The sequence below is a fragment of the Siphateles boraxobius genome, unplaced genomic scaffold (genome assembly GCF_051911475.1).
Source record: "Siphateles boraxobius isolate OS27281-9 unplaced genomic scaffold, OSU_SipBor_1 5, whole genome shotgun sequence".
NCBI classification, from domain to species: domain Eukaryota; kingdom Metazoa; phylum Chordata; class Actinopteri; order Cypriniformes; family Leuciscidae; genus Siphateles; species Siphateles boraxobius.
This window is the reverse complement of record NW_027509141.1, coordinates 32,042,383-32,065,158: the sequence shown is the minus strand read 5'-3', so window position 1 is coordinate 32,065,158 and position 22,776 is coordinate 32,042,383. Positions and strand designations below refer to the sequence as shown.

Genomic DNA, 22,776 nt, shown 5'->3' with positions numbered 1-22,776 from the left:
CTTTTGACCTTTCAGGATGTTCCAGCTTGACCCCTGCCATGAGCCCATGACCCCACACTCACATTAACTGGTGTGTACATCTAAAGATGGATCTTTGGTCAAAGAGCATCTTCTACGGGGCATATGTGTCATTGTTTAATAGACGTTAAGCTCTTTTACTGTGTGAAGGCGTCTTTATAGAGCACATAGTTCTTGTGGCTTAAAAACATATACTATCTTCTTTTAAAATAATAGCAAATGAGGACTTTTTTTGGCAAGAATTTGCTTAAATAAAGACCAAATATTGTTAGAAAAGCAGGCCGGATTTCAGTTGTTCCATAGTAATTTCTTCCTTAGACAACTGGTGAATGTCTTTCTCTCCTCAAACAAAACCACGGCATTGTGATTATATGTGTATGTTCCTGGAAGGACATCGAGGAAAATCTGTCTCGTTTTAATCTCGATGATCTTTTCTGAGAGCAGATGCAGGCTCAGCTCAGACATTTTCTTTTCAAACTTGCTTCTCTTCCTGTCGACAAAGTGTTTCTCTTGTACGGTTTAAATTGATCTGATTTTGCACTCTTTAGATTTATATTTAGACAAGCGGAGCATTTGGATCGCAGAATTGGTGAGTTTGGAGGATGTTCTTCGCCGTACGTTAGACCGAGAGGACGATTGTGAGTTGAGATAAGACAGCTGTTCAATCTTGTGGCGGAGTGGAGCTCAGCACGAGGGCTTCGTGATTTGTGAATAGCTCTCGTGGCTACTGGCATGGTTTAATTTAGTGATTTAAACTCAGACAGGAAAGAGAAACGACAGGCAGAGATGTTGCATTGTGGGTTTTTTCCCCCCAAGCACTTTGGGGCTGCTTTTGACGAAGTGTTTCCCTTTTTTGGCTTTAAAACTCAAGAGTAAGTTTGTATTAAAATTTTCTTGAAATGTTCAAACTGTGCAGGGAATGTTTCTGATAAACGTTAATGTGCTTTTTGATTTATAGTCTTACAAATCGTCGCTGTCAGGAGACCTTAGGCCAGATTTACCAACAGATTGCTCCAGCGCAAACCCTCTTTTGGTGTTAAAAACTACTGTCAGGATTTACTAAAGACATGCAGTGAAAAATTTGGGTTGAAAAGGCATGGACAGGGTCATTTTTGCAGCTCAACTTATTGCATAATCATTTGTAGCAGTTTCCCTTTCAGACACAAAATTGATGGGAGGAGAGTATTTAAATGAATCATGCAAGGGGATTTACTGAGGTTTGCGCTAGTCAATTTACAGGTATTTGCCATTATTTAGCTACCACCCAGAAAAAGCATGTCTTTGACCAAATGATCCGGCTGCGTCTGTGTTCGTCAATTTGCGTGTCTAATTTGCCCTGTTTAGTAAATCTGGCCCCTTGAATCTCCATATTTCATAATGTTTTTTTTCTTTTCGTAAATCATTACTATAATCTTTATGTCTTTCTGTGGGTTTTTGCAAATGTTTAACCAATGGAAAGCATCAAAAAAGAGCTTGTGACTAATCCTCATAACTCCATTGGATCCTCAAACTGTTGGTCAAACCTCATAACTCCACACGGCCTCTATCATGAATAAAGTGTTGCGTCAAGTTTGGTCCCTCTCTGCTTGTTTGCAATGCAATGGTAAATAAAGAACTGTTTGTTTGCATATGTTCAGATTTTTCTTTAATCAAAGAATATATATATATATATATATATATATATATATATATATATACTGTACGACTAATGTTTTGTATATTTGTGGAGCGCGGAAGAGTGTCTTAGTCTAGGATTTGTCGGTGAGTCACAGCCCATACTGTCTTAAATAGCCATGCGTAGCACGTCCTTGTCTTTAATAACATGAGATATTGGCCAAATGACAGAAAAAACTGAGCAACTGATGAAACCGTAATGCAATGCACTTTCTCTGTCAGATGCGGACGTTCTAATGACGGACAAAACACTTGTCATACATTCACTGGTCAAAAAACTTTTGGTAAAATGACAATAATATATACATGCAAGTGTCTGACCATATTTAAAGCCACAATTTAAACTTTTACAGTTACAATACAATATGTAATCATTTAAAGAATAATATTTTTTAAAGTAGCGGTTTTGGACGTATGAGGTTTCCACCGAACGGCAATGAAATGTGACCATCTGCACCACCATTATGGTACAGTTCAGATTACCGTAAACCTCACATTGAGCAGGGCATTGTTCTTCAGTGCACACATGTGACAACAATACACGTCCAATAAACATCCTTATCGTCCGTTTTGTGGCGGCTGTTATCTCATCCGTCTGCTCTCCCATGTGTGTGTTAAACAGCGGTAGGTAATCGCGAGACAAAATTTCATCAGAATCCCAGCAGGCATGATAACATGCATCCCCTGTTCTTTTCACACGGATGAGCAGAGGTCATGCTGGGTAGCCTATAGCCTATAGTTACCATATAAACTGCACCATGCACGATCAAGGTCTAAAGATGTGCTTTTATCTTTGTAGATTTTTTTTTTAATGTTACTAGGTAAAGCATCCCTGTTAGTATTACTCATACTTAAGGTTAGTGATTTAAATAAACCCTTTACCATAAGTCATGCTGTTTTAAGTATTCTGATGATTTTTCACCTTGCGTATGATAAACTAATAAAAATAAAAAAAATTCTAGAGACCCAGGGCCGGATTCACAAAACATTCTAACGTCCCCCTTTGGTGAAAATCATGTTTTTAATGTTGTTTAGATGTTTATATGTTGTTTTTAATACACTTTAAGACAAACCATGTGTAAATTCATAGGTCAACACCATTGCTGAGTATTTTCTCCTTAAAACTGCAGTGAACAAACTATCTTGTAACCAATCACGTCAACGTGCGGGCGGGCTTTCGCATATCATCATCATCATTACTCTGCTGAGAAGCAGGGGAGTCTCAAGAGAAACCAGGTTATCCCGGTATATTTTTCTGTTGATATGAAAAATGGGTACATATAGCAATATAGCTTGTAAATAGGATGTATATTATGATGTTATGATGAACTATATATGTTGTTCAAAGTGTTTCTAAAGATACTGATTGTTAGAAGACACTACAGCTCACTGACTCTGGGAGCAAATGGGAACATGGTTTGTGTAACATTAGCAACACATTATTAGCTGTTTGATAACGTAGTCAAGCTAAAGGCTAATCATATTAATTGCCGTTATCTGTCTTGAAGTTGTAGAGAGCTATAGATAAAATGCATTACCATTCTGATACATCGACTTGTGTATGAATTGGCCAAGTGGATCTCTGAGCTGGTATGAGTGAGTGGAGGCGGGGCTAATTTCCATATTCATTGATCTGCGTTTACTAAATGAGCCAAGGGTGTAGAGTTACATTCAAGCTATTTTAAGGCATGAAAAAAAAATTCACTGGAAAAAAACGTTTAAATATGTAATGTTGTTGATCAAAGATGAGTTTTAAGGGATAAAATTGACTACAAGAGGACTTTAGGACAAAACTTGAGAAGAATTTGAATTCATCGTAAATTGTCGTAAATGACCTCTTAAAAGTTAGGATAACCTCAAACTTAAAGTCATAAACAAACATTCTTCCAGTAACATTAATAAAATGTTTGTTCAAAGTTACCAGGTCTTTAATAATTTTCTCAAAAATTTAACATAAAAATATTAATTAATTCAGTCATTTAATGTTTTTTTCCCCCCGAAACATTTTAGTAGGATGTTTGTCTAACCTTTTTTTAAATGTTAGAACGTTCGCATAACCAATAATTTTTTTTTTTACAACTTTTGAACATGCAGAAAACATTCCTAAATAATATAACATAATCTCAGAACATATTTTGGATATTACTACTATTACTACTGGGGATGTGCACGAGTACACTGAAGTGAAACCAGTGATCGATAATATAGACAATGATTATGCGTGACATGACTTTTTAGTTCAAGATAAAGAGAGAGAAAAAGAAAGAGTGATGGAGATGAGGAGAGAGCAGGTACTGACAAATAATCTAGTGCCCACTGACATGGTTTTAAAGCTATTGCTATCCAATGTTTTTGACCTTCAAACGTCTTGAAATACACATATAGACTAGAGAAATCAAAATTTTCTCCACTGAACCCCGCTAACCACCGCAAATCTGTGACCTCTGTGATTTATAAAATTGTGCCTATGGCCCTAAATGGCTTGCAAATGTTTTGAAGGCTGATATCTAATAGAAAGCGAGGAATTTAAATAAATGGGTACAACCTAGCAGCATATTCCTGCTTCTCATAATACCATGGAAATGAATTCAGAGACTGTCTATCACTGATTTTAGCACCACAGAGCACGAAGCACAGAGAGCACAGAAATAGCGTCAGTGGCACAGATCAAGCATTGTTACGGACTACAAGGCAGGTTGGTTGGTAATTCTCCTCTGAATTTTTTTCCTTAGCTGAACTTTAGTTTTAATTGTGGTTTTAGATGCAGCTCAGGGGAGTTTAATTTAGAACACAGACTCCAATTAGGGGGTTGGACCGGTTCAGGATCAAGCGTCTCTTAGTCCATTCAAAATTTAAGTGTTTTTCAAAGCAAAACTTAATCACAGAGCTCACACAGACATCTGAGGAAAATTTCCAGCTAATAGTTTTCCAGGGTGCTTTTAATCCTCATCTAGAGTGTGTGCATACATTATACGCAACACTATCATTCAAAAATCAGGGTTTTTGTTTTGTTTTAATTAATATTTTTATTCACCAAGGACGCATTAAATTGATCAAAAATGAGAGTAAAGATACTTATAATGTTCCAAAGTATTTCAATTTCAAGTAATTGCTGTTCTTTTGAACATTCTAATAAAGGAATCATGAAACAAATGTATTCCACTAAAACATTAAGCAACACATCTGTTTTCAACATTGATAATATTAAGAAATGTTTCTTGAGCAGCAAATCAGCATATTATAATTATTTCTGAAGGTTTGTGTGACACTGAAGACTGGAGTGATGATGCTGAATAAATTACATTTACAATATATTCAAATAGAAAAAAAGTTATTTTAGTTTGTAGAAATATTTACAGTACTACTGTGATCAAATAAATGCAGCCTTACTGAGCACAAGAGACTTCTATAAAAAAAACATTTAAACCATCTTACTGACCACAAACTTTTGTCTGGTATGTACACATAGAATGAAGTATAATAAAGCAGAAATACAGTGTGTGAAATGTGATCGACCTCATGTGTTTTAGTAACCACCTGTTTAACGCTACACAGTTATGAATAATGTAAATGCTTCTCAGTGTATATTACAGTAGCCATGCATCTTTTAATTTGCCATTCTGCCACTACTGACCAACAATACCGTCTGTGCTGTGTTATGGGATGTTTCTATGCCTCTTTTTATGCATGAGTTCTCTGCTTATTAGGTGTCCTATTTCTAAGGGACTGCATTACCCAAAGGTTTCAGCTTTCATTTGGCCTTTATAGGTGTTAAAGGGTTGAGTATTGGAGTATAGAAAGTGAAAACTCTCATAGGAGAGTTCCTGGTTCAAAACAAGCGGATTCATATGTATTGTGAGGATGTTTTAAACCTTTTCTAACCCGTTCCATAGGGCATGTGAACACTTGTGAAACACATGAAAAACTGGAACTTTCTGTGCATGTGTAATGACGTAGAAATTAGAGCCCGACCGATATACCGATATACCGATATATCGGCCGATTTTAGGCATTTTCCTCACTATCGGTATCGGCATTTATAATGGCCGAAAAATGAATATTTTAAAAAATGCGGGTACGGTGATTCATGTAAGGGTGGCGCTGCCAATAAAGCACCTAAAAGCTGTCACAAGAACTGGCAAAAATAATGATTATGAATACAACAAATATAGCAAGGAGACATTTTAATTGTTTATTAATAAACAAGTGTTTTCAGTCAGTGTCAGCCAAAGATGAAGTTGACGATGCTGACTCGCGATCTTCAGTGAGCGCGCGCCAGAGAGAAATGCACATTTCATACGATTACATGAGTCTGTCTGTCTTTCGTTTTGAATTGTTCTGTTTAAAAGTAGACATTTCAATATAGATATATTTCAATTCTCAGGTCTATACGCTGAGTTTCGGTTCATGAGACGAGCTCCAGATCACCCGCAGGCGCCTCCGTGTCGAGATTATCTATCGTCTGCTAAATTTACTTCTTATAAATTAAATCCAGGCAAATGGCTGATGAAACATTGATTAAAATTAAGATACAATTAATACAAAACGAAATTCACTTTGAAACGAAAGGTTTTGTGCTTTCTGTTTGATGTCTATGTGAAAGTTTCAAAGCATTAGTGCCGCTTTCAGAGCGCTCACGTCCGTAGTGCTGTACTGTCGCGTCTGTAACATTGTTTTTTCCTCATAAATGCAAACACGAAAAATAAAATAAAATAAAATAAAATGAATATTTTATGTAGCCTGTGGAGACTGAGAGCCAACCCTTCTTCATCCGGTGGGTAGTAGCCTACTTGTGATTTGCGCAGTGTAATTCACAGAATTGATTTCTCTGCTACAAGCCTCTGTCACGTATTGTGTGAGCTTGTGACTATTGCAAGCGCGCAGCTGAGAAGTCCTGATTATATTGTCTGCTATATTTAGGCCGCCTTCTTATTTATTAAGGCAATTGGTTGATGAAACATTGATTAAAATGCGTGGCGCGAGCGATCTCCGACAGTAAACTGATTCTGCTTTGTCTCGGGTAAACAGCTGTTGCGACGCGAGCAGTAACGGCCGCGTCCGGTGTAGACACAGTGTTAAAGCTCATTCTGCCTGATAACGCTACGTTACAACATCAAGCAATATTCCAAAAATGTATATAATTATAACACTTTATATAGGGCCATTTTGCATTAAGAGTAGCCTAGTTTCACGTTTAGTACATTTTGCTTACTAATTATTTAAAATAGTATAAAAGTACTGTACATATGTAATTAAAAACGTTTTCATTATGATATTATTCATTTTACTTTAGTAAAAAGATCTGAGTTCTTCCTCCACTGGTAGAGATTAGAGGAATTAAGAGTAAAAATAGAAGATAATAAGGTTTTGTCAGTGACACTTTTTATATATTTATTGATACAAGTTATGACTAAATTAAAAGACAAAGTCGTCGTTAGTGAAGATTATGCAACAGTATTTAGAATATAATATAATATAATATAACATGCAATGCAAACAAGTTTGGTTACAGCTCAGCTGTATAATTCTCATTCTATCATTCCCCCTGCCTCCATTACATATCTGTGTCACACAAGTGTTTGATTACCACATTTGAGTGATCATTGCAAAACGTGTTTATAAAATATATTTATTCTGTTTATAGCTACTGTGTAAAGTACCCATCAAAAGTTTGTACACACCAATAGGAAAGTGTCCAAACTTTTGACTGGTATACTGTACTATAATACACATAAATAATATTGCTACTGTATTATAATATACACATAAATAATATCGGCCGATATATCGGTATCGGGCTTTTTTTACTCCCTAATATCGGTATCGGCATCGGCCCCCAAAAATCCATATCGGTCGGGCTCTAGTAGAAATGGCATAATGGCATATGACACACAGAACAAGCTGTTGTTGAATATGTAAGGGATGTGCGTTAAACAATTTTAATCCGTAATGTCGAGACGAAGAACTGCCTTATGCAAAGTGCATTCAAATCGTTAAAGGCACAGTTAGCCGTGGATTGTGCCGTTTATACCATGGTCATTTTCCAGAATTTACAAGTTAAAGCTGTTTTTGATGTTTGCAGCGCATTATTTATCAGTTACAGCTCATTAGATCTAGTATTCTGCCCGTTTTAAATCATACCAGAGATGTAGTGCGAATTACAAGATTACATTAATTTGAGTTAATGAATTTAGGATTTATTTGAATTAATTATTTAGAGAGAGATGAGAGATCTTTATGTGAATTACCTGCGTCTTTGCAGCGTCTCTCTTTCTCTAGAAGGAAGCTGTGATGTTACTTTAAAAACAGGGGTTACCTCGTCGCTGAGAAATATAGTGTAGCGAAGTCACGGAGCTATTTCATTAATAAAAGTTACAGGGTAGCGTTGATGTTTCTGTGTGTGTGCACAGCGTAATCTCCAATCTATGTTCAAGTCTATATATTCACTAAGTTGTCAATCTCTAAAGCTCAAGCTCAATGAATTCTGCACTCTTGCAAAAACTCCCATTATAATAAAAAAAGCTGTCTTAGTTGATAAATTAATCTCTTATTTACATCGTGTGTACATTTAGTTGGTTATGATTAAAGAATTTGTGAGCAAGTATTGAACAAAACAAAATGCATTTAGTTTTGCATTTCCAGAAGTGTTAAGCGGATTCCGATTAACTTACTAAGCATAAAAACACATCCGGAATGACCGGTTACCTTCAGGTAGCCGAAGCAAGTCGATCATAAGCATGAAGGATGTATGGCAGGGTGACGCAGTGGCTCATTTCCTTCTCAGGGAACTATGGTTACAGTTGTAACCTGAGACGTTTCCTTTCGAGGGAACTCGTGCTGCGTTGATGGCGCTTTGGGAACGATAATGCCCAAACGCTATGCTTACAAGTGCCTGTCCATGTGAATACTGAGAGCACAACTAAGACATGAGCACCTGTGAACCTGGGGCAGTGCCCAGTTATGGTTTTGAAACCTACCGAATGTGAGTGGAGAGGACCAGTCTGTCGCATGCCACATCCTGTAGGGATACCTCCTTATATAATAAGGCTTTCTAAGCCGCCATACTCCTGTCCTGGCCTAAGAGCACCACGGAGGAAACGTGTCACCAACGGGTTTCTCCCCAGGGATACACCACCCAAATGGACATGGTAGGCAGCTAAGGCCGCCATGTGCACCTTCAGTGTGAAAGGGGATAACCCTGCGGAAAAACAAACCTGCAGTAACTCCAGCACTGTACCAATTGGGCAGTTAAATGAAGCTCTAGCATAAGTTCTGCCGGGGAGACTCAATTGTTACGTCACTCATTACCTTCTCATCTATCCAATCGTGTTCTTATACTTGTGGTATATAAGATAGGTACTTCAATTTACCTCCATCCCCCCACCACCACCAGAATGGTCCCTTCCCGTACCTCACAGGGGGTCGGCTGCGCCCCTGCCTTCGTCTTCAGGCAGGAAATGATACTCTCAGATTGCGAGCTACGGACGGGGCCTACGCCAAAGAACTTTATCATATATTGCTTGCTGGGCTGTTAATAAATGGTTAATTGTTACAGTATTATCCTCCCGAGTCTTTCTGGTTGAACTGATTCCCACTGTCGAGATCCGCACCATGAAGTGAAAACCCTCCGATTTAATGCATACAGTTTCCTCGTGGAGGGAACTCAGGAGTGAAGTATGGTCCCCACAGACCAAAGTCTATGAGTTGGGTCCCCTCAGAGGCCAAACCCACAGGTTCCATATCTCTGGACGGGGTGAGGGGTCACTCCTCCCACTTGAGACAGAAGGTCCCTCCTGACTGGAATCTCCAGGGGAGAGCCGTTGAGGAGGGACCCCAGGTCCGGGAACCATAATCGGCTCGGTCAGTACGGCGCTACTAATAGTAGACTTACTCCGTCCTGGCGGACTTCCTCCAGAACTCCTCGGAGCCGAGCAATCGGGGGGAAAGCGTTCAGACGTAACTTCGGCCATGTCTGTACCATAACGTCCAGCACCAAGGGAGCTGGGTGTGTGAGGGAGAACCAAAGTGGACAGTGTGTCGTATCCTGAGACACAGACAGACCCACTTCCGCTTGATCGAAAAACCTCCTATATACACTTCACCACCTCAGGGTGAAGTTTCCATTCCCCGGGCCTCAGCCCGGGCCTCGACAGGATGCTCCTAAGTTTTGGTACCCTGGAATGTATACTGCTCTCAGGGAGATCTGTTTTCCTTGGAACCACAGGAGAATTTGGTGTGCCAGTTTGCATAGTGGGCACGGACACAGACCCCCTGATGCTCTATACAATAGGCCACTGATGTGTTGTCTGTGCGAACAAGCACATGATAGCCTCTCAGGTCTGGGAGGAAATGCTTCAATGCTGTGAAGACAGCCATCATTTCTATTTTGGGGTAAACTAACCCGTTAATTAGATAATGTACTATTACTAGAATAAAGTACTAGAATTTTCAAATCATTTATTGCTTATAGGCCATAGATATTTTTTTGTATGTTTTTATGTATATATCTTTAAAAAAATTCAGTTTTTATGAAATGAAAGATGAGTTGAAATAGTTTCTGTGGTAATCGACAGCATCTGTTACATATACGTATTGAACCCTGAACATTCGTTTAAGACTTTTCATTATTGATTACTAGTGCATCAAATTAAATTAATTATAATGCAAGCACCATATATTACAAGCAATTTGAATAACTGTTCAAAAACCTGAGGATGACTTGCATTTACATTTCACACTTTTTGAAAGATAATTAGATATTATTGCAACTTTTTGTTGTCTATTCCGACCCATAAGAATTTTGCTTCAAATAGATCATGCGTCAGTTGACAAAAAAGGAACATCTTGAGTCGAGTATTTGAGAAGCAGTCAACACATCCTGAAGCCCCAAGCTCTCGCTCCACTAATGACGTATAGTACCTGTCTGAGTCAAACATTCCCTAGACAAGTATTCTCTACAATACTTGCCTAGCCGTTACCCTTCCTTGCATACAATATGCCACTCAGAAATGTGGTTTGCAGCATGTATGAGAAAGAAAAGCCATCATTTGGTACCTCTAAGGTGCACAATGCGACACACAGCCTCTTAAGACACTCACATTTCTTTTTCAGACACAAACATAGATGTGGGGTCTGAAATAAGGTTATTCCTGGCTGTTTCTTGCACTAGATTGAAGGCTCCAGGCAGCTCCTGCTGAACACTGCTGTGTACAAGCGTGCCCTTTTCATAGCCAATAATATTCATACTCTCCAACCTTTACCACACACACATGCGCATGTCATGTTGTATATCACGGAGGAAACATTACATTCACTTCTGTTGTTAAATTAAGCTAATTATTATTACTACACCATCACGTTGCCCCTTGCAGGCATTTTTACATGTAAAATAACTCTTACAAAATACAATACCATAGTGCAGTGATTATAATGGGCTTCTGACATGATATTTCATTCTCTGACATACAGCATTTGCCTGCAATGCGACAATTTTAACTGCAGTTTCCCAATTTGTTTATAATTAATTATCCATCTTGTGTTTATGATCTCTTATTTTTTTGACAGACTACATGGATAATTTGGACATTAATACATGAATTGATCACGTTTGAGTGAACTACAAAAAAGCTAGGTGATGTTATGACTTGTTACAACACCTAAATATAAATATGTACACTGGTGGTCTAAAACTTGTAATAATTATGCTTTTCAGTGTTTCTGAAACAAGTCTCTTCTGCTCATCAAGGCTGAATTTATTTGATCAAAAAATACAGCAGTGCTATTTCAAATTTATTAGAATGATTTCTGAAGGATCATGTGACTCACAAGTAGTCTGAAGTAATGATGCTGAAAATTCAGCTTTGCCATCACAGGAATTTTTTTTTAAAAATATTTTCAGTTTCTAAATCTTAATAATCTTTAACAATATTACTGGTTTTACTCGATTTTTCAGCAAACAAATGCACCCTTGTTGAACAAGATTTTTTTTTCAAAAACATAATTTACACCAAGGTAGCCTACTCAAAAAACAACAACAACAAAACAAAACACCATGGTACCAGTGTCTGATTTTTTGTTTTGTTTTTTTGGTATTTATTTATTTATTCAGAGATATTATATGCCCCCTGTGGTGGATTTAATGGGACTTTTTTTTCTGAGGGCATTTTTTGCAACTATGTAAAACATGCACCATTTATGTCAAATACTTCAACTTAATTTAAATAAATGTTCCATCTGAATAATTAATATGATTAACTTGGCTTAGAATTTAATGTTATGTATACAATTTTGAATAATGAAAGCATTGAGCTCTTTGTCTCACACAATTTGAATTTGCTGGCATTTTGATCACTTTTGCTGGCATTTTTGCCACAAACCCCCCTTTTTTTGCCTTGCATGTCAAGAAAACTTGGTTGTACTATGGTACTTTTTTGATAGCAAATGTATGAATCTCTTTTCCTTTGGGGACCATGAGGTTGACCACAATTTAGATTTTTCAGGTTTTAACATCATTATGAAGACAATTTATCCCTGCAAAAAAGGACAGCAAACACAACACACTCTGGCAAATGTAAGCTTTACACCAGCGTTTTCACACATTTGTCAGGTTTAACCTACATTAGAGTCACTGTGAGATTAAAATAGAGCAAAATGATTTGAGAGGAAATCAGCCCCAAGCGAAAACTGCACCATAAGGGCTGGTTCAAACAGAACACGTTTTTGCTTTGAAAAACGCGAGACTCGGGCAGTAGAATGGCAAAGAACCGCAAGGTCTCGAGACTTCTTTAAAAAGTTTAACTTATTTTTAATTGAGTGCGACGTTTTTAGAACGCCATGTCATGCGCGAGACGCTGCAAAAGACGCAAGATGTGAGCACAACGGAAAAGTAGTGCAGTGGAATGGAAAACGCGTTCTTTGTGTACGGCCCCTAAGAAGTATGAGGGAAAATACTGATGTTATATGGGTACTTCACTGAGAGAAAACAGAGAAAAAAGGCTGTTGTCTTCTCCTTTGCAAATAGGAAGGAAAACATCAACACCCATAATGCACTGGGCATGTTGCTGTCCAAGGCCACTCCCACCAGTGCTATGGCTACGCTTACCAGAGTCGAATACCGCCTTGCTTTAGTAGGAAATACTTCTTAGCAACCTTTTAGTCCTGATGGTGTCAACTTGTATTGTTCCCGGGTGCACGAATTCAAAGAGTAAACGTTTAGCGGGAGTGAGTTACTTTCGGTTTCCAGTGAAGGATCCAGCACGTTGTAGGCAGCGGCTAAAAACTGCAAAGAAACGTAAATGTAGAGAGAACGCGCAACGGAAAATCTGAAAAACCTGTGTTTGTAGTCAACATTTAAAACTGGATGACCACGAACATAGTATTTTAGTTCAAACAGAGGGGAAAACTGAAAGAAACTGCTATTCTGACAGTTCCGACCAACCCTCAATGCAAAACGCTGTTGCATACAGATAAGAAAGCTGTTGCCTTAATGTTCCACTTTAACTATAATGCTCTTTATAGAGTAGGCATAGTACATAGCAATTTTCAGTGATAAACCTAGCTTTACAATAATAATAACTGTTCCTTCAATAACCCTTTGTTTGTCTGACTGTCCTTGGGCAGGGATACAAAATGTGGAAGTATAATCTGTAGTTTTCACGAAAGCCCTTGAGCTGTCAAACACGTCGTCCAGCGGACTTTTACTGTCAAATAAACATGATTTTCTCGGTCCAGCCAGGTAACACTGAGAATGAGTAAACATTGTTAATTTGTACCAACATTGTAAGCCGTTGACTCTTCTGAGGTAAGTCAGACGTGTGTGTGTGTGTGTGTGTGTGTGTGTGTGTGTGTGTGTGTGTGTGTGTGTGTGTGTGTGTGTTTCTGTGTTTGTTTCTGGCTGTGTCTCCGGACCCCAGTGGTGATGAAGGCTGAAGTGTATGTTTAATCACTTAGCTAACTGCTTATTTTCACCAGATGCGCTGACTTCCCAGTGCTCTTTATCTTGGCGTGTGTGGGTTTGACGCTTTGGAAAGCCTCTGTCCGTTCATGTGTATATGCATGTGAAATATTGATGGGAATATTTGATTTTGTGTGCCACACTGAGTATGTGTTTTATATGTTTTTCGATTTGTAGGATTCTGTGTAATGGAGTGTGTGAAAGGAAAGAGAGAGTCATATGGAGTTTTTATTATTATCATTTTTGTATATATATATTTAATGTTCACTCATTGTTTTTTTCTTTTCTTTATGATAACATGCATTTACAGCATTTAGTGAGGACTCCATGTAATGCAGCTTTCTATGGAAGCTTGTTTTTGCCCCTGAATAAAAAATAAAAGTACATTTTATCTCACAATTCTGACTTTTTTTCTGAAATGAATGATTAAAGCGCAACTGTGTGTTATAAAGTCAGATTTGCAAGATATAAACTCGGACATCAGTAGGAAAATTAGGCTGCTGTCACGTCAAGAGCTAATGCACGGCTCCAATATATTGATGCACATTTTTTCCCCTCAACTGTTTACATTCACTTAAGACATAACTGACTGTTTCTGAGGATACTTGCCAAGATGAGCTTTTTGACATAATTTTGTTTGAATATGTCCGTTCAAGCACAAGAAAACGTGAAAGTGAACTCAAAACTTGGTATTCGCACGCTGTATGAGATGCGGATTTCTGGAAGCAGATCCCTTTTGTGTCTTCTTGCCCTTGCGTTTTCATGAAAACTCAGCACTGGCCCGCCATCTGTCCCGAGCGTCGTGCACGTTTGTTCGCTTTCATCGTCTGCCGATTTACAACTTTTCATACATTAACCAACGACGATTTTTACTCTCATTTGCGAGTGTTAATTTTAGGCCTTATGAGTAACGTCTCAGGTTACTATTGTAACCATAGTTCCCTGAGAACAGGGAACGAGACGATGCGTCCATCGACGCCATGGGAACGCCCCCAGCGTGACTGCGTCTGAAGCATCTATGTCAACTAGTCCAATGGAAAGAATGAGCGTCACGGGCGGGTGACGTCATGACCAGGATATGATAAAAGCACATCCGGTGCAAACCGGCATTAGCTTCGAAAATTGCCGAAGCAAGCCGATCACAGGGATGCAGGAAGTATGGCAGGGTGACGCATCGTCTCGTTCCCTGTTCTCAGGGAACTATGGTTACAATAGTAACCTGAGACGTTCCCTTACGAAGGGAACTCAACGATGCGTCCATCGACGCCATGGGAACGAGAATACCCAAAGCGCCAGACTTTCAAATGCCTGAGTGTCAGCCTGTTGTCACACTGCACCAAGCACCTGGGATCCTGGGGCAGCATCCAGGTCCAAGCTGTAAAACCTCATGAATGTGAGCGGTGAGGACCAGCCCGCCGCATCACAAACGTCTTGGAGAGAACTCCAGATAATACGCTTAGAAGCCATACTCCTAGTGGAATGAGCCCTGACCACCAAATGGTTGGCCAGAAGACTCACAAGCAAGAAGAATAGTCTCGACTATCTATATGCTCAATAGGTTGGATTTTCTCGACAGAGAAGTCCGATGAACATAAGTGTCCAGTGCTCGCACTGGCACAAGAGGTTCAGCTTTTCCTGGTCCGAAAAATGGGGGAGGACAGAAACCTGCAGCACAATAGGCCTCGGAATAATGGTAGGCACCTTTGGAACATATCCATGTTTCGGGTAAGATTGCCTTGGCCATCCCGGTGCACTCAAGGCAAGTGGGGACCGAAAGGGCCTGAAGGTCTGACTCTTATAGGGACGAAATAGCTAGCAGAAAATAGTCTTAAAAGAAAGGAACTTCTCTGAGACCAAATCTAAGGGCTCGAAGGGAGCCCCAGATAGGCCTTCTAGAACTATTGCAAGGTCCCAAGCCAGCACCTTAGTGCAAGTTGCATGCCTCAGCCTCAAAGTGCCACGAAGGATCAGGGGGTCTCGACCCAAAAATGTACTACCCACCAGGGCGTGGAAAGCCGCAATGGCCGCCACACATATTATACCTTAAGCGTGGAAGGACATAGACCTGATACAAAGCGTTCTTGCAGAAACTCGAATACTGTGTTTACTGAACAGTTAACCGGATCCCACTGACGCTGGTAACACCAAGAAGTGAAAAACTCTCGAAATAGTGAATATAGTTTCCTCGTAGCGGGAGCTCTGGAGCTTAGAATGGTCTAAACAACCTCGGTTGAGAGACCACTCTCTATGAGTTGGGCCCCCTCAGAGGCCAAACCCACAGTTCCCAAATCCCCTGCCGGGGGTGCAATATTGCATCCCCTGCCTGAGACAGAAGGTCTCTCCTGATCGGGACCTCCAAGGGAGGTCCGTCGAGGAGAAAAATTAGGTCCGCAAACCAAATTCAACTCGGCCAGGGTGGTGCTACTAAATAGGCTTATTCCATCCTGGCGGATTCACTCCAGAACTCCTGAGAGCAGAGCAACGGAGGGAAATGCGTACAGACGTAGCCTCGGCCACGTCTGCACCATAGCATCCAGCCCCGAGGGGACTGGTTGAGTGAGGGATAACCAGAGTGGACAGTGCGTCGTATGCTGAGACGAGAACAAATCCACTTCTGCCTGGCCGTAAAACTCCCATATTTGCTCCACCGCCTCGGGGTGGAGTCCCCTGGCCTCAGCCCCTGCCTCGACAGGGTGTCTGCTCCAATATTCTGGCCCCCCCCCGGAATATACACTGCCCTCAGACAGCGTAATTTCTTGAGGGACCAAAATAAGAGGCCACCAATGTGTTGTCTGTGGGTCAAGAACCAGAGTTTCCTCCATATAACCAAGGCGCGGGGATACTGCCGCGTGATCTTGATCGTAAGGAGTGGGTTTCCCCTCAGGGAGAACCCTCTGGTCCTGAGCCACCTCTGTAAAGGTCTCACGTACAGCAGGTCAAAGGGTATCACATTGGACGCTGCTGCCCTGAGGCCTAACAGTCACTGTTCCAGAACAACACATGATGGCCCCTCAGGTCTGGGAGGAGATGTCTCAACGCATTGAAGACGACCATCATCTCTAGGCAATTCATGTGCCAAGAGAGATGATGACTCCTCCACAAGCCCTGAGCTGAGCGGCCTTCCAATACCGCTCCCCAGCCGGTGAGGGAAGCATCTGTCGAGATCACAACTCGATGGCAAAGAGCTCCCAACACCGGACCCTGGGTTAAGAACCAGTGTTTCCTCCATATAACCAAGGTGCGGAGACACCGCCGCGTGATCTTGATCATACGAAGTGGGTTTCCCCTCGGGGAGAACCCTCTGGTCCTGAGCCACCACTGTAAAGGTCTCATGTACAGCAGGCCAAAAGTTATCCCGTTGAACGCTGCTGTCACAAGACCCAACAGTCTCTCTAACTGTTTTACAGTGCGTGACTGGCCTAGCCTCAGCTCTTTTGTGGCTGTTAGGATAGCAGCTACACGAACGGGCGACAGAGTGGCCCGCATCGTCACTGAATCCCATACCACACCAAGGAAAGTGGTTCTCTGTACTGGAGAAAGCACACTCTTCTTGGCATTGAGCCTCAACCCCAACATCTGCATAGGAGCGAGAACGACACCTCGGTGCCGAACCGCCAACTGTTCTGATTCCGCTAGAATCAGCCAGTCATCTATGCAATTCAGAATGCATATGCACTGCAGCCTGGCGGGGCCAGAGCTGCGTCTACACGCTTCGTGAATGTGCGGGGTGATAGAGCTAGACCGAAAGGAAGTGCCTGATACTGGTGTTCTTTGCCCCAAAGAAAACCTCAGGAACCTCCTGTGCTGAGGGAGGATGGAGATATCGAAGTATGCGTCTTTTAGATCTATCGTGACAAACCAGTCCTCGGATCTGATTTGAGTCACGATCTGTTTGAGTGTCAGCATTTTGGACTTGAGTTCCAGCACCAAACACTCCAACAGACGAAGATCTAGTATGTGACGCAGCTCTCCATCCTTTTTTGGAACAATGAGATAACGACTGTAAAGACCCGACGCAATGTCGGGTGAGTACACCTGCTCTATAGCTTTCTTTGCTAACAGGGCCTTTACCTCTTGCTCCATTACCAGAGCCTGCTCGGAATGCACTAACGTGAGCAACACCCCGTGTAGCCTGGAGGACGAGAACCAAATCTGCCTCTTACTACTAACTGCAGGACCCATAGAGATATATTTGGCAGTAGCTTCCGCGCTGCCAGAAAATCTACCAAGGGAACCAGCCCCTCGAGGCTGGCCTCTGGTGTAATAAAGACAGCCAGTTCGGGGACCTGAAGCATACTGGCAGGAACCACCCGAACTGACTGTTTTCGAACCCCCCTCATAGGGCGCATTCCGACGCAATGTCGAGTTGACGCTGCGCCAGAAGCTCGCTGGAGACCGCTGCGCCCCGAAGCACCAAGGGTGGCGGGGTTGGCAGAACGGTCCCCTGAGGGCACCGAGATGGAAAGGGCACCGTATAATGAGGTGTACACCATTCCACCCCGGTTGGGGCTGCCCTCACCGGTCTGACGCCGGTGGCGCCAGACCTTTTCTTTTGAGCCGCAGCCTTCTCAGCGTGAAGAACGGTCCTCGGATCCGGCTTCTGCTTTGAAGGCTTTGGCTGCTGTGTTGTGTATGAGAAACTAGACGGCTGGAGCTGCTCACGCCCAGCAGCCCCAGGGGGTTGGACATAGCGAGGGAGAGATTATCTTGTATCTTTCTCTATGATTCCCATCAAATTGAGCCAGAGGTGTCTCTCAGTGACCACAAGGGCTGCCATCCCTGAGAGATAAATCTGTGGCCCGACGGAGTTCTCAAACCCCATCGGGCCAAACTCCCTCACTTCTGTCCAAATACCGCAGCAGGTCAGCCTGATATGCTTGTGCAAGCAGGCCCATGCTAGACCCACTGCCATATATGCTTTTCCCACTAGATTAAAAAATAGTTTTCTTTAATGGTTTAGTGAGAGAAGCCGACGCCTTCAGGTACGATACTGAACCGGGAGACAGATAGCTCGCAAGCGTCTGTTCTACCCGGGGTATTGCCCCATAGCCATACCCTCTTAACCCCCAAATATCTGAATATACATGAATGTGGGGGCTAAAAGACAAGAGGAGTAAGGCTTTTTCCATGATCTAGACAGCTCGCTGTGCAGATCGGGAAAAATGGAAGGCCCCGTGATGGAGGTGGAAAAATAGAGGGAAGGAAACTCGTTTAATCTATTTTATTTTTAGGACGAGTGCCCCCTTATTTCTGCTGGCCATAAATATTTAATTTATCTACAGCCTTAGTAAACACTTCCACCAGCTTATTATTTTTTATATATATTTTTTATATATATTCACTTTATTTTATATATAATATATAAACTATCATATATATATATATAGGCTATATATATTTCTCATACGCTGGGGAAAGAGATGGCAAATTCACTTCCCCCATGATTGTGTCACTTTCAATGCCCAGCACATCTACCTCCTCGGAGGTAGAGCACTGAAGCATTGATTTCTCTCTCTCCCCGGGCGGAAGAGACCACAGCGCGGGCTTCCGAGACCGGCGAGAGAGCACTGGATCCCTCGTGGAAAGGGAGGAGATAAGATCCGCGGACCCGTCTCCAACCCCGTAAAGAGATCCTATCCGCGATCCACAGGAATGCATTCTCCGCGCTGCCTCGGGAGACGCGGGACCTGTCACCCTGAGAATTGCGAGCCCGGCCACTTTCCTCGAAAAGTGACAGGCGGGAGCGGAGCATGCGAAGCGAAAGCTTCTCACAATGTTGGCAATCAGCCCCCTCGGAGGCTGATACCGCATGCTCTACTCCCAAACCCATCACACAAAGCTCGTGTGTGTCCCTACTCGTTAAATAGCGCGAGCAGGGAGAACACAGAGTTTGTGCAATTGTTTAGTTTCCATAAATATATATATCAGACAGACAACAGTAAATATAACAGACAGTTTGACACAGATCGCTTGCTGAGGCAACAGAAGCTAATGCCGGTTTGCACCGGATGTGCTTTTATCATATCCTGGTCATGACGTCACCCGCCCGTGACGCTCATTCTTTCCATTGGACTAGTTGACATAGATGCTTCAGACGCAGTCATGCTGGGGGCGTTCCCATGGCGTCGATGGACGCATTGTTGAGTTCCCTTCGTAAGGGAACTATAGATACTGGTGTTGTTCTCTGTGTAGATGCATCATTGGCATCAGCACTCTGTCCTAGCTGAGTTTTCCTCAGGTGATCTCGTGCTCAGGCATAAATAGGCATCGAGACTAGTCAGATTTTAGAATCATACTTACTAACATGCAGAGGCACACAAACACATAATAGATGCAGATACACCCATTCAATAAAAGCCAATTTTTTTCCTGCTACTGCAAACAGGCTTTATTTGTAAAGGTGGGTGTAAATAAGTTGATAAGGGATCTAGAAAAAAGGATTCTGGATTATTAGAAAAATTTCTGTCACATGTTGGACCAAAATAATTGTCCATTTGTGTTAAGTGTATCATAAATTGCTTTAGAGAAGAAGCGCCTATAATGACTAACTAGCGATTTTTTATTTTTTATTTTTTCATTACAAAGACATTTCTAGATAGTTGTAGTTTGCTAGATGTGATCGATCTCTTGCTGTTCTGACTTCTTTGCTGATGTTTGGATACAATACAACCTAATTGGGTCTTTACTGGAATTCTGTTGCAAGTTGTTTTCTGCATGAATGGAACATCCATCCATTTATTAGGAGATGTTGGGAAGCATTTCTTAATGTTTGGTTAACTAATTTCCTTTTATATTTATTTATGTATATGTGTATATACAGGGGTTTAAAAAATCTTACCAGCAGCTCTTGTCCATACAATGAAAATGAATGGCCATGGGAATCCCTGCTTCCCTTCCACTTTCATTGTATGGAAAAGAGCTGCTTCTGTTCAACGAATTAAAAAGAAAGTTGGGTGATTTAAATAATAGGGTCAGTTATAGGAACTAGCGACCAGGGCGGTTCCCAGAAAACTTAATGTTCCCCTAGGGCCATTTTCCTAGTTGCATTCACACCACCAGTAGGAATTCTGAAGTGACGTAAAACGCCCTGGTTGTTGTGACTTATTTTGACAACGCGGTGCACATTTATTTTGATGGCGTTGAGAACGGTAGAGCCCGAGCACACAGCGCTCCCATTCTCTGTCTTCATTAGTTTACGATCTGTTTAACTGTCCTATCTAATACGTTATTAGATAGAACTGTTATAGAAAGTAAAACGTATATGAAAAAGTATTAGCGTATGATTGATCCTCAGTGTCGCTAGCTGAGCAGAAAGGTTGAGAGGTCCATCTTTCATTGTTTTCCATGTTCGTAGAGTTAGTTCTTGCATTAAATATATAGGCTCAGTGAAGTAAATATATATATATATATATATGTGTGTGTGTACACTGCTTTTAAAAAATGGCAGGTGCTGTTGTTTTGCGTGTGTTTGGCCAATCAGCATACACTTATGTCACTGGTTGTTCCTATTAGGGCTGCAGGATATTGGAAAAAAAATGCATTGCGATATTTTTTCCCCAACGATATATATTGCGATATTGCAAGCCATCAATCCAGGCTAAAGTCAATAATTACCATTCCATGATATTATTAATTTCACTAATAAGCAAGCTTCATTACAAGTGACAAAAAGGTCACTTCATATTTTATTCCAAAATTAGAACATATTTCTGTAAACAGAAAAGCAGAACACATTTTTAAATAAAACAGCAGATTTAACATTGCACTAAAGCCCCTTTCACACAGAGATTCCGGAAAATACATGGATAAAGTGACCCGGGATTTGACCCGGGTTCGTTTGATTTTGGTTCATTCACACTGCCAGTGATTTTCCGGAATCAGAGCGTGCGTTCACACACAACCCGTAAAAATCCCTTAAAGACACGTGACATCGATGTGACATGTAATGTCTCAGCAGCGTCTATAGTTTGCTTATGAGCTGCGATTTCTCTCTCTCTCTCTCTCTCTCTCTCTCTCTCTCTCTCTCTCTCTCTCTCTCTCTCTCTCTCTCTCTCTCTCTCGAGAAACTACTCTCGTTACAAATAACTAATACAAATCTTATTTGATCATGAACTAGTGCATTACGTACCGTTTCACTAGCCTGCTTTCACTTCACTTCAGCGTCATCATAACGACACGGGATTGATTACGGCTTTTGTTCACACAGGTTGCGTTCCGGGACTGATCCCGGCAATGTTACTAGGTCCCCAACCTGGCATCGATCCCGGGATCAATCCCGGGTCGTGTTTGCGTTCACACAGAAGGCGTTCTGGCAATATCCCGGCAATTTCCCGGGATCAACGCGCTGTGTGAAAGGGGCTTAAGTGATCAGACAAATTGGTGGTGTTTCCTAGTTTTGTGGCCACAACTTTATAACACTCCAGGCAAAGTACCTGTTTTTGGTCAACATCCTCCTTTTTGTAGCCGAAATAGTCCCAAATAGCTGATTTTGACTTTCTTTTTGGTAAGAAGTCATCCTTTTCTTGCAGCGGATCCTCTTCGTCGCTCTTTTTTAGCTACAGGATTGCCAGAGAATGTTGGCTGTGAGCGGTGAGCAGTGGCACAGCGAACCAATCACTGTGCAGGCACGCGGAACGTGCATGTCACCCCAGCAACAAGCCATACAACAAACTTGTGTTTACTGTGTGCTACCGTTCTCTTAATACATCCATGGGTGCTACCCTTCTTCACATCGCACGTTCCGGCGATGTGACTATCGCGCATGCACACATCGCGATGTCGATGCTAAAACAGAATATCGTTCAGCCCTAGTGCCTATCATGCTGGGTTAGACCCTACTCGAAAATAGGAGCTAACTGAGTTCCCCCAAAAGGCGTTCCTAAAACTAACATCGTTCCCAGTTCCTGTGGTGTGAATACGCCAAAAAGTGGGTACTTCCGTCATTAGTTCTAGGAACTATGAAAAGGTTCCTCCTTTGTGGAGGTAAAAGCCCCTAATGACAGATTTGTGAGTGAACAGTCCCTTTCATGCTCTAGCTCAAATGTGTCTGCTATAGTTCCCGTCTGTTCGATCATTTACCACATTTTCAGGTGAAATTGCTTTGCTCCAGAGGTCATCATGATAAATGAAAT

At 41.5% G+C, this 22,776-nt stretch overlaps 1 protein-coding gene across 11 annotated transcripts in view; it reads left to right on the top strand.

Moving 5' to 3' along the window:
• The window catches only part of cacna1da (calcium channel, voltage-dependent, L type, alpha 1D subunit, a), a 102,446-nt gene that overhangs the window by 4,814 nt on the left and 74,856 nt on the right, over positions 1–22,776 (top strand). The gene's annotated exons all lie outside the window — the stretch shown is intronic.